The sequence below is a fragment of the Papaver somniferum genome, chromosome 7 (assembly GCF_003573695.1).
Source record: "Papaver somniferum cultivar HN1 chromosome 7, ASM357369v1, whole genome shotgun sequence".
NCBI lineage: Eukaryota > Viridiplantae > Streptophyta > Magnoliopsida > Ranunculales > Papaveraceae > Papaver > Papaver somniferum.
The window spans coordinates 68904528-68915651 of NC_039364.1; positions in this window are offsets into that span (position 1 = coordinate 68904528).

The following is an 11124-nucleotide window of genomic DNA, read 5'->3' on the forward strand; positions in this document are numbered from 1 at the left end:
TCCCATGGAATGGTAATGCTCACTTTATTATTCAGAATTCGTAGTCGAATCCTCAGTTGATCCTATGAATTAATAATAAACATCTTATTACTCAGTTTTGTGAATTATTCTCCAATGAATTCGACAATTAGTAATAAATAATCAACAACCGGGCATCTGAGCTACCTCTAAGTAAGCCCCGATCCAAATGGTGAAAGTGTGTTCAACGACGATGCACTAACAGTCACCGTACGAACGAGTATTTCAAAATACAACGAAACGATGAACCTATGCAAAATAGGGAAGAAAATAATAAATAATTAAAAATATTGACCAGGGTGCTGGGAGCACGGTCACACGTCATACCGACCGTGTCGTGGGCAATCCCACGCCAGTTTTATATTTTTAATGCATTTTTCTTATTTTCCATGATTTGATGAAAATTCTCTCATTTTATCAAATCTCCTTCGTCTCGAGGAAACTCCTCGGTTTCATGATATTTTCATAAATTCGTAAAAAATAATATAAAGTTAAGGAAAGAAGTGTGGGGCGTGACCGTTGGCCAACCGGCCATGCCTTGGTCCCAGCCGGCCCCACACCTCACGGTTCCTCATTATTTTATTATTATTATTTCTCTAATTTCATGAAAAAACTCCTTGATTTCATGGTATTTTTTGCACAAATCATCATATAATAATAAAATAAAATAAAATTATGAAAACTTGTGGGACCGGACCACTAGCCGGTCCCACATGCCCTTTGCTTTATTATTTTATTATTATTTTTCCTATTTTTCCTTGAATTCATCAAATTCCTTGATTTTATGGTATTTCTCTCAAATTAGGAAAAATTCCCTCAAATCATCAAAAATACCTAAAAATATTAAAAAATTATGAAAAACTCGTGGGACCGGTCCATAGCCGGCCGGCCATGCCTCCATGGTCCCACACGCCCGTGTTTTTTATTATTTTAATTTTTTGCTTCCATGAACTCATGAAAACTCCTTCAATTCATGGAAACTCCCTAAATTCATCAAATTTCTCAAAATTCATGAATTTTTCATAAAATCATCAAAATATTATAAAATTAAGGAAAAGGCACCACGTGACCGTGGTCACGACCGGCCGACCATGCTTTGACCACGGTGGTCCCACGCCTCCTCATTCCTTATTTTATAACTATTTTTCATCATCTCATGGTGTTTTCCTCAGTTTCGTCGAAACCCTAATTTTGGCATATTTTCTCGAATGGATACTCAATTGCACGCCAGAAAATATAAAAATTCTCAGGACTGGGACGCGGACGCCTTGGGGACACGAGCACGCTAACTTGACCGACCAAGATTGGATCTTTGGCTCACGGAAGCCGGTCCCATCAATTTTCACAGTTTTGACCTAATTTGCACAATTGCTTGTATTAGGTCCAAAACTCTTCCAAACACTTTGGATTTTCATGAAGTGATCGTCAGGCGGTCACATGACAACCCAGGGCCGGTTTCATGACTCCATGGTCGGTCTCTCACCTCGTCATAATTAATTAGGTTTTCTCACCTAAGGCTCAGACGACCATTTTTGAATAAATGATTAAGCCAGCATTTAATCATTCTTCCACCAACAAATCGTCAACTCTTCAGGAGTTCTTCGTATTTGCTCACGTGAGCATATGGACACTACATGGTTGATCCACGGTCCCATATAGTCGCTCTCTCCTTCGTCCTATGGTTAAACTTCTGACGAACCATGAATTGATCATCAATTGATCAAATTAGGGTTTCTGAATCCAAGGATCATCATTCCAGATTCCAACCTTAATAATTTTATGACGGCCTCGTGGTCATTAATTTTATTAATTATGCTCGGTTCAACGACCAGTATTCTAATTAATATTTTTGGTACGCTGCCAATAATCCATCAGACGAGCAACACATGCTCAGACGATCAAATATTCAACAATTCATCACATGAGCAACACTTGCTCAGATGATAAATATTTCTCAAACCAAGGAATATTGGTTCAACAATTAATATTCAACGATCCATCAAATGAGCAATACTTTCTCACTTCATCGTAAGAACTATACCTCTGTCTCATGACATGTTCAACTCATGAGTTTCAGAACATCATGTTAACCTCAACAACTACATGGACTCATCGTCCCATCAAACCAAGAAGTCATCAATTGACTAACATACCACGAGACGTCAATCGTGTCACTTTGGGGGGATATCACTTAGGGTTTTGGTCTGGCAGTCTACGGCACGTGTGTTCAAACACACGATGGAATGTGAGCAAGTCGTGCAATCAGTTGAAGGAATTCACGAGGTAGTGGGTGGAAAATCGACCAAGTCTCCACACGTTGAACAATTGGTTTCAAACACGATCTCCACTTCCCCACTCCTTGATTCCATAAACTATCACACTTCATGGGGTCATGGTGTCTAAAATTCCAGTAATATAAATAAGTCTCTGAATCATGATTGAATCATCAGCATCATCAGTATCATCAATCTCACGTCAAACTGACAACACGAGATCATCAACTCATCAATTGAGCAACTACTCTCAATTGAGGAATTTCAATCATTCAGAGCTTATCATATTCAGAATTCACACACCCACAATCTTTGATTATCATTGATTCCACATATTTCTCAGCTTCCCTCCTACAGATCAACCCATCCTCTCTTGTGACCGAATTTACTCTGGAACGGTCATTGTCTTGATTTAGGCCGGAGTACTACAGATTGATCTCTCGAATCTAAAGCACCCCCTTTGCAGCGGTGCATCTGTGTGAGGTTTAACATTTCGCTCGGTTCGAGGAGTCTCCTCCGTATGGTCGTGTCCTCAATTCCTTAAAAACCAGAAAATCATTTTTCCCCATCTACAATAACATGCGTAGAATACACACGATATTTTATGAATATCGACTTTCCAAATAACTTAGTTATTTAACCTAGCACTGTATGCTACCTTTTGTGGGTCCCACAATCCACACACTCGAGACATTAATCGTGTCACAAACTGGGGGATACTTACTGGGGTATTGGTCTGGCGGTTTAAAGCGAGCAGCGTGCAACGCGCCATCACAAGAACGTATTAGGAAGACATGGACGGTTAGTGATGATGGGAGAAGTGGGCTTATACCTGATCGTCTGACAATCACTAGCACGAGTCCATTACTCCATCATTCCACTTCCTCCAATTCCCACGAGATATGTGGGTTAGGCTCAATGACTTGTATAAATAGGTTCTCCTCCCTATTTCCAAAACAAGAGAGAAACCAAGTGTTAATACAACGTATTCAAACACACAAAGCTGATTGCTTACATCCTGCAAGCCAATTCGGTATTCTGATACAAGTCATAAGCAGCCAACACCTTCACAATCTCAACACCTTCTTCGCTTCCCTCCCTAAGATCAACCCCATCTACTTCACTTTGTGACCGAAGCAAGTCTGGAACGACCATTTCTTGGTTTAGGCCAGAATTGTACAGATTGATCTCTCGAATCAGAAAGCACTCCCGTGCAGTGCATTTGTTTAGGGTTTAGATTCATTTCTCATCCACACACACCCCAAAATTACCAAAAACAGCAGAAATAGTTTTCACCCATAAATAATTGGCGACCACAGTGGGAGATTAATCTCTCGGTTGTGAAGTCAATTTCTTCAATACCCAATTCCATTTGGCGGATTTCAGAATGGTCAGTCTTAGGGATACCGCAACGGCTTCAGATCCTGGTCGAAGTTCCTCCCATGGTATATCTGATGGTGTGGCCGGAAGAATCCCAACGTTGATCGAGTTAGCACGGGTGCAGGAGGTTCACACGAAGAACATGAACCTAATCAAAGAAACGATAAACGACATACTCGATCTCCTCATCAAGAGGACGTCAGAGATGAGCGGTCCTATCATGGAGACTTCGACATTGGGGACTGATCATCCTCAAATCAACAGTTTCACTATGAATCGGAGGCCAGTGGATCAGGAAGAAGGTTCTCTAGTGGAAAGTTTGTGCGAACTTTTGCACCTCTCGAAGAATCAGCGGGCGGAGACGTTTGCTGCAATCAACCAGATATCCCTGGACGTGCATTTAACTCCCTTGCGCCCAGAAGTCTCAAACACAGCAGAGACGTCTGTGAACAATGTTACATTTATAGAGGAAGACATGATGGCGGAGGAGGGCCACAACCGAGATCTACACGTTACTGCGCGCATCAAGGATTCAGAGTTCAAGCGGGCCCTCATCGACACAGGAGCATCTTCGAATATGATTACTCTCAAAACACTCAAGACAGCTAAGGTCGGATCAAGGAAGATCGTGCGACGGCCTACCACAATGACGGACTTTGAAGGAAATCAAACTAACACATACAGGTACGTCAATCTGAATTTATCTGTAGGACCCGTTCAGTCAAAGGTGAAGTTTGAAGTTATAGAGAAGGAGACAGACTACCATATGATACCGGGGAGGCCATGGCTTCATGACAATCGGATTGTCCCTTCGACATATTACCAATGCATGAAGACTATGATGAATAAAGAAGTCATTCGTATTCCTGCATCACTGTCTCCTTACGCACCAATATGTGGAATGGAGTTATTCGAACCAAGAGAGACCCCTCGGGAGGAATCAGACAAAGGTCATTGCATCCCACTCCCCACATGGGCGTCGATCCAGGAAGAGGACCGACTTGCATTGAGGGTCGACACCCACGATGCATCTTTGCTAACAAGGCAATCTCCTTCATCTAGTGAAGCAGTGACCCACATTCACACGAAGAGGGGGCGAACTTTCGTGGAGAGCCATGATCAAAAAGGGAAAACTTTATAACGCCGTCGTTGTTAGCATTTAGCAGGGGAGACTGATACCCAATCTCTCCGCCCAATAGAATGTTACCAAAACGGCGAGCCACGGGAAGAGGTGCTGGATGATCCCCGACAGGTTCAAGATGACACCAACTCCACAACAGACGAGCTCGAAATCGTTAACATCGGTAATGAAGAATCTCCCAGGACTATCTCCATCAACTCGACTTTCTCCAAGAATGAGCGAATGAAGCTTGTGCAACTTCTCAAAGAATACCAAGACATATTCGCTTGGACGTATGACGAAATGCTTGGTTTAGATGAGAAATGGTCACCCATCATCTACATGTCATACCTGGATCCAAGCCGATCAAGCAGTCTCCGAGGCAATTCAGGCACGAGGTAGAAGATCAAATCAAGCCTGAGATTCATAAGCTGCTAGTTGCTGGCTTTATTAAACCCATCCGACCTGGTTGGCTAATGTGGTTCCAGTAAAGAAGAAAAATGGAAAAATCCGGTGTTGTGTGGATTTCAGGGACTTAAGAAAGTGTTGCCCCAAGGACGATTTTACTCTACTTAACATTGACATGTTGGTAGATGCCACCAGCGGGCATGGCATGTTTTCCTTCATGGATGGATACAACGGTTATAATAAAATAAGGATGTATGAGCATGACGCAATTAAGACATCTTTTCGAACTCCTCTCGGAAATTTTTACTATACTGTTATGCCTTTTCGGTTTGAAGAACGCCGGTGCAACATATCAACGCGCTATAACGATAATCTTCCATGACATGATGCATAAACAAGTTGAAGAATACGTGGATGACATGGTAGTCAAATCGAAAGCTCGGGAAGATCACACAGGAGTCCTGCGACAAGTGTTCGAGAGATGCAGCGAATACAAATTGAAGATGAATCCTTTGAAATGCGCTTTTGGCGTTTCTTCAGGGAAATTTCTGGGATTCCAGGTGACCGCTGAGGGGATCAAGGTGGACCCATCCAAGACTCAAGATATCCTCACGATGCCGCCACCACGAAATGTGAAAGAACTCCAAAGCTTCATGGGCAAGGTGAACTACATTCGACGTTTTATACCTGGCCTAGCCCAGCTTGTCGCTTCATTCACTCCCTTGCTAAAGAAAGGAGCAAGCTTCATCTGGACCGCTGTACAACAAGAAGCCTTTCGAAAGATTCAGCGAATATTGTCATCTCCAACTATCATGAAGTCTCCAGCCCAAGGAAGGCCGCTATGTCTCTACACCGCTTTCAGTGATACTGTCGTCGGTGCCTTGCTCGTTCAAGAAGATGACAAGGGAGTCGAACGTCCTATATACTACTTCAGCCGAATATTGAGAGATGCTGAACTCAGATATCCCAGAGCGGAGAAGGCATGCTTGGCACTGATTCATTCCATTCAGAAGTTCAGGCATTACCTGTTTTCCAACAAGGTGATACTCATATCTAAATATGATCCTGCGAAGTTTTTTCTTTCGAAACCAGTCCTGATGGGAAGATCGGCTAAGTGCTTCTCCAAATGTGGGAGTTAGACATAACATGTTCATCACCTAGAGCCATCAAGGGACAAGCAGTTGCATATTTTCTAGCAGCGTTCCCAGGAGAAGGCACTACTGCATTACGTGAAGACCTTCCTGGAGAATTTCCAGATATCTCCGTTGTCGAAGAAGAAGCCTGGATGTTATATTTCGACGGTTCTTGCACTCCTAGAAACAACATCGGAGGAGCAGTCATAGTCCTCGTATCTCCGACCGGCGAAGTCTTTTCACACTCCTTCAAGATGGATTTTCAATGCACTAACAATTCAGCAGAATATGAAGCCTTCCTCATAGGACTGTTATTAGCCAAGCAAGCAGGCGCCACACGTCTGGAAATAAGAGGTGATTCTAAACTACTATTTAATCAGATGAATTGAGTATATGCACTGAAGGAAGTAACCCTAGCTCCATATCGATCCGAAGCGCAGAGGTTACTAAACTACTTTGCTGATGCAACCATAACTCATGTCGGCAGCATCAACAACAGACACGCCGATTGTTTAGCGATGTTGGATTCTAAATTACATTTAGAAGGTATAGAAGAAACCCTAACAGTGAAGAGAAGAACGGTAGAATCAACGTGGCTTTCACAATGCAAAGACACTGAAACCTGCGACTGGCGGACTCCGATCATCCAGGAGCTTAGCAGCTCGCTTTCTCAAGGAAAGGTTAGTCTCAAAACCTTGCAAAGCTTCTTCATGGTCCATAGTATGTTATATCATCGAAACTCGGACGGTTCCCTATCAAGATGTCTCGGAGATGATGAAGCACATCTGCAGCTTAACCATGTTCACAATGAAATTTGTGGACAAACGTTGGTGGTAACGCTCTATCGACGTCTTTAACGCTTAGGCTATTGTTGGACAGAAATGGAGACGCAATCTCGGCTACTCCAAAATTCTTGTTTGAACTGTCAAGCGCCGCCACACCAACTGGAGGTTTGCAGCATAAGTCATGCCGGGGACTGGTGAGAGTCGTATATTAGCTATCTTAGCGATGGAGTAATTCCCGCTAATACAAAGGAGGCTGTCAAGGTGAAGCAAAGGTCGAAACGGTTCATATTTCACGAAGGGATCCTATATCGCAAGATCTTTGGAGGCGATCTGTTACGATGCTTGGCTGAGGAGGAAATTCCAACCATGTTAAAAGAGATGCATAAAGGGGAGCATCAAGGAAAGAAGAAATTGTTTCTCCAAATACACGAGAAATATTATTGGCCAACCATGGAGGACGACGCAACTGCCTTTGTCCAAAACTGCCACAAGTGTCAAATTCATGGGAACCTTGTTCACGCACCTTCCACTCCTTTACACTCGATAAGCAGTCCATTGTCGTTTTATAGCTGGGGACTTGACATTGTTGGGAAGATAAATCCGCCATCATCAAAGCAACATGAGTATATCAGAACCACAACGGAGTACTTCACCAAATGGGTTGAAGCTATTCCCCTACGGGGGACTACAGGGGCGACGGTTGCAGCCTTCATTAAGGAGTACATCATTTGTCGCTTTGGCGTGCCTAAACATATTATCACTGATAACGACACCCCCTTCGCCAACAAACAGGTACGAGAGTTTCTTGAAGAATATGGAATTAAACAGGTCTTCTCCACCATCTATTATCCTCAAGGGAACGGACAGGCCGAGAGCACCAACAAAACGTTAATCCGGATTCTCAGTCGGACAGTACACGACAATCCCAGAGAGTGGCATGAACAACTGCCGATGGCGCTATGGGCGTATCAGACGACACCTAGAAGTTCCATTGGGGTTTCCCCATACTCACTTATTTATGGTGCGGATGTTATTCTCCCAGCAGAAATCAAGATCCCATCAGCCAGGATTGCACCAGCAAGTGGGGTCCACTGGAACGAGTCCGAAGCATCTAACTCCAGAATCGACGATTTAGATACTCTGGATTTCAGGAGAAGCAAGGCAGAGGAACGTGCTCAGGTGTAAATAAGTAGAATCTCCAGAGATATGACAAAACTGTGAAGCCACGAGTTTTTAAAGTAGGAGATCTAGTCTTGAAGACGGCCAAGCACATCCAACAAGACATGTATGCACCAAAGTTCTCTCCGAAATGGGAAGGTCCCTACGTGATTACCAAGGCTTACAGTACTGGCTACTACAAGATCATCAAGGTGGATGGAGGCAAGTTAGAAGCAGTCATCAATGGAAAATGGCTCAAGGCATTCCATGCTTGATCATTGTCCCGCAACTGTCCCATGACATGACAATACAGGCATTTTCATTACATATTTGAATTATCGATTTATTCAGAAAATATTAATGGAAAAACTTCATCCATCTACCGAAAAGCCAATACAATTCATTTCTCAGTGCAATTACTAGCTCAGGAATGTTCAAAGAAAAATGATGACAATGACACTAACAGTAAGGAGGCGCAGCTTAGAAGAAGCCATCCAGCAGATTGTAGTCTCTTGAAAGCATCATCTTCAACCTAGTTTGATACTTCTTCGTTCTGTTCCTCAAGCTTTGGACCGCCTGCTCCACCTTCTCTGATTCGGCAGCCAGAGCCTTTTCCTCCTCCAAGATAGCTTTCGCAGTGGGAACTACATTCACGAGGATACCAGCCCGATCAACTTTAATGATGTCAAGACGTCGCCGCAACCAACCCAAGTTTAACTCCATGGATTCGCAGGTAGATATCATGTTCTCCCACTTTTCAAGGTTTGATTCAACAACGTTGTGGATAGAGACATCCTCCACCTCAACAATCATAGGAAGAAGGCATTTTATCGTAGTGACCAAAGCATACAAACAGTGCCGGACCACATTCCTGGTTGCGATGTGGCCATACTTTATCCACACCTTTGTGTATAAGGGAACAAACTCTTTTCGCACTAAGAATCCACCAACAACCCTGTAGCTGGAAGATAGGCATTTCATGCGAGTATCGAATAAGAGGCCTGCGTTGGGGTATTCATAAGATGAGATACCCAAATCAGCATCTTCAAGGTCCGCTGGCGTAGGCATGTTGGAATTTGAAGAAAGCGGACTAGTTAAGTCATCGTCGTCGATGACCGTCACGCATGTTCCAGAAGGGTATCTCTGCAAAAAAAGGAGGATTATTCGCCATGAAGCAAGAATAACTGTTCAGAAAAGGAAAGAAAAAAGGAAATGAACCGGTATAATCTTCTTAACTCGAAGAACACGAGCAGGAGGTTCATCACGAGGCTCAGGACCACACTGAGACACAGATCGCGCACGCTTAACAGAAGATCATGTATGATATGAAGAAGACGATCTGCTACTGTTTGACATGATGAAGTTTCTGCAAGAAAATCCTATCTTAAAACGTAAAGATGGTTCAAGATCCCTCCCTGCACATACATATATGTCAAGAAAAAACCTAAAAGAAGACTAGAGGCGGCTGCGGCGGAGTATACCCGATGGACAAGGGTTTAACACCAACCAAGTCACGCTATCTTCCAAACCCTAATTAAGATCAGAAAAGACCGTTGAGGAGGAACGACTCAACCAACTCCGGGACGTTTTGGGCATACGACAGTCTTCTCTCACGCGGTAAATATGTATTTACTTTAGCTTGGTCATTTCGATATGTAAATTATCACCATCTCATGCCTACCCCACAATGATGTAATCATTATGTGCTAGGCAGGGGACTTAATGTTGATGGTGGATTTTCGTTTAAGGCTAAAATTGTAAAAGCCGAATTTAATAGGCTGACATCCTGTAAAGGATAAGGCCATTTGAGTGATGAATACTTCTTCACTTTATTAATTCACTTAGAATGGAGCACGTGGCAACAATCTCTGTGAATTAAATACACCCAAACGGAGCATGTAGCAACAATCCCGATTTTCTGTAAACTTATAACATTATTAATTAATGCTTTATTATCCTTGTATTTCCTGTGATGTTCCCGGGAACCCTCACTGTTGATGCGGCATGAGGACTGAGTGTTGCTCCTAACAGAGTAACACGAATCTCCAAGTGTCAATAGTGAGGCATGCACGAAATTCCCGTACATGCTACCTCTTGGTGTGTTATACTAGCCCGATTGAGTAAAGTCTCTCGGTGTGTTATACTAGCTCGATTGAGCATTCCTCTCGGTGTGTTATACTAGCCCGATTGAGTATAATCTGGACTTCCTGTGGTAGTCTCAGAAATCATCATGACCACGCAGGTTGGCCGTATGATTCGATAGCCTAGACGATCCTCAGTAGGAGCAGGCTATCACCACAATGACCACCAGCGGGACCGGTTATGCCATGGATGGTCGAACGCATGCCTTATCCCCAAATAGCCGCCAAACGCCAGCCTTGAAGAGGATGGTCGAGCAGGCATGGAGTGGCTAGCATGCGCAAGACTGTCAAAAAATGGTCTCAAAATAAGTCGCGACCGTCCAACTTCGCAGGCACAGTTGGACGGCTTGGATTGTCACGCGATCAATTGGTGAAGTGTCGGCACACCCGTTGGCGGGACCACTTTCCACCTACCTGATCGGTTCTCCCACAGCCAAGCTATGGAGCAATAAACGATTGCCCAAACATGGCTGGAGTGATGCTTTAGGAAACTGTGGAAATCCAAATTGATCACGACCATCCAACTTCTCAAGCATGGTTGGATGGCTTAGATCATACCCAGGATCGTCGGTCAGGTATCACCATGTTCACTACCGACCCAATGTGGGTCCCACGTGGTCGGCCAGTCCATATGAAGAGCATAGCATGCAAATTCCTCCGGCCAAAGTAGCATGCGTGCGACCAACATAAAACCCTAATTAGGGTTTG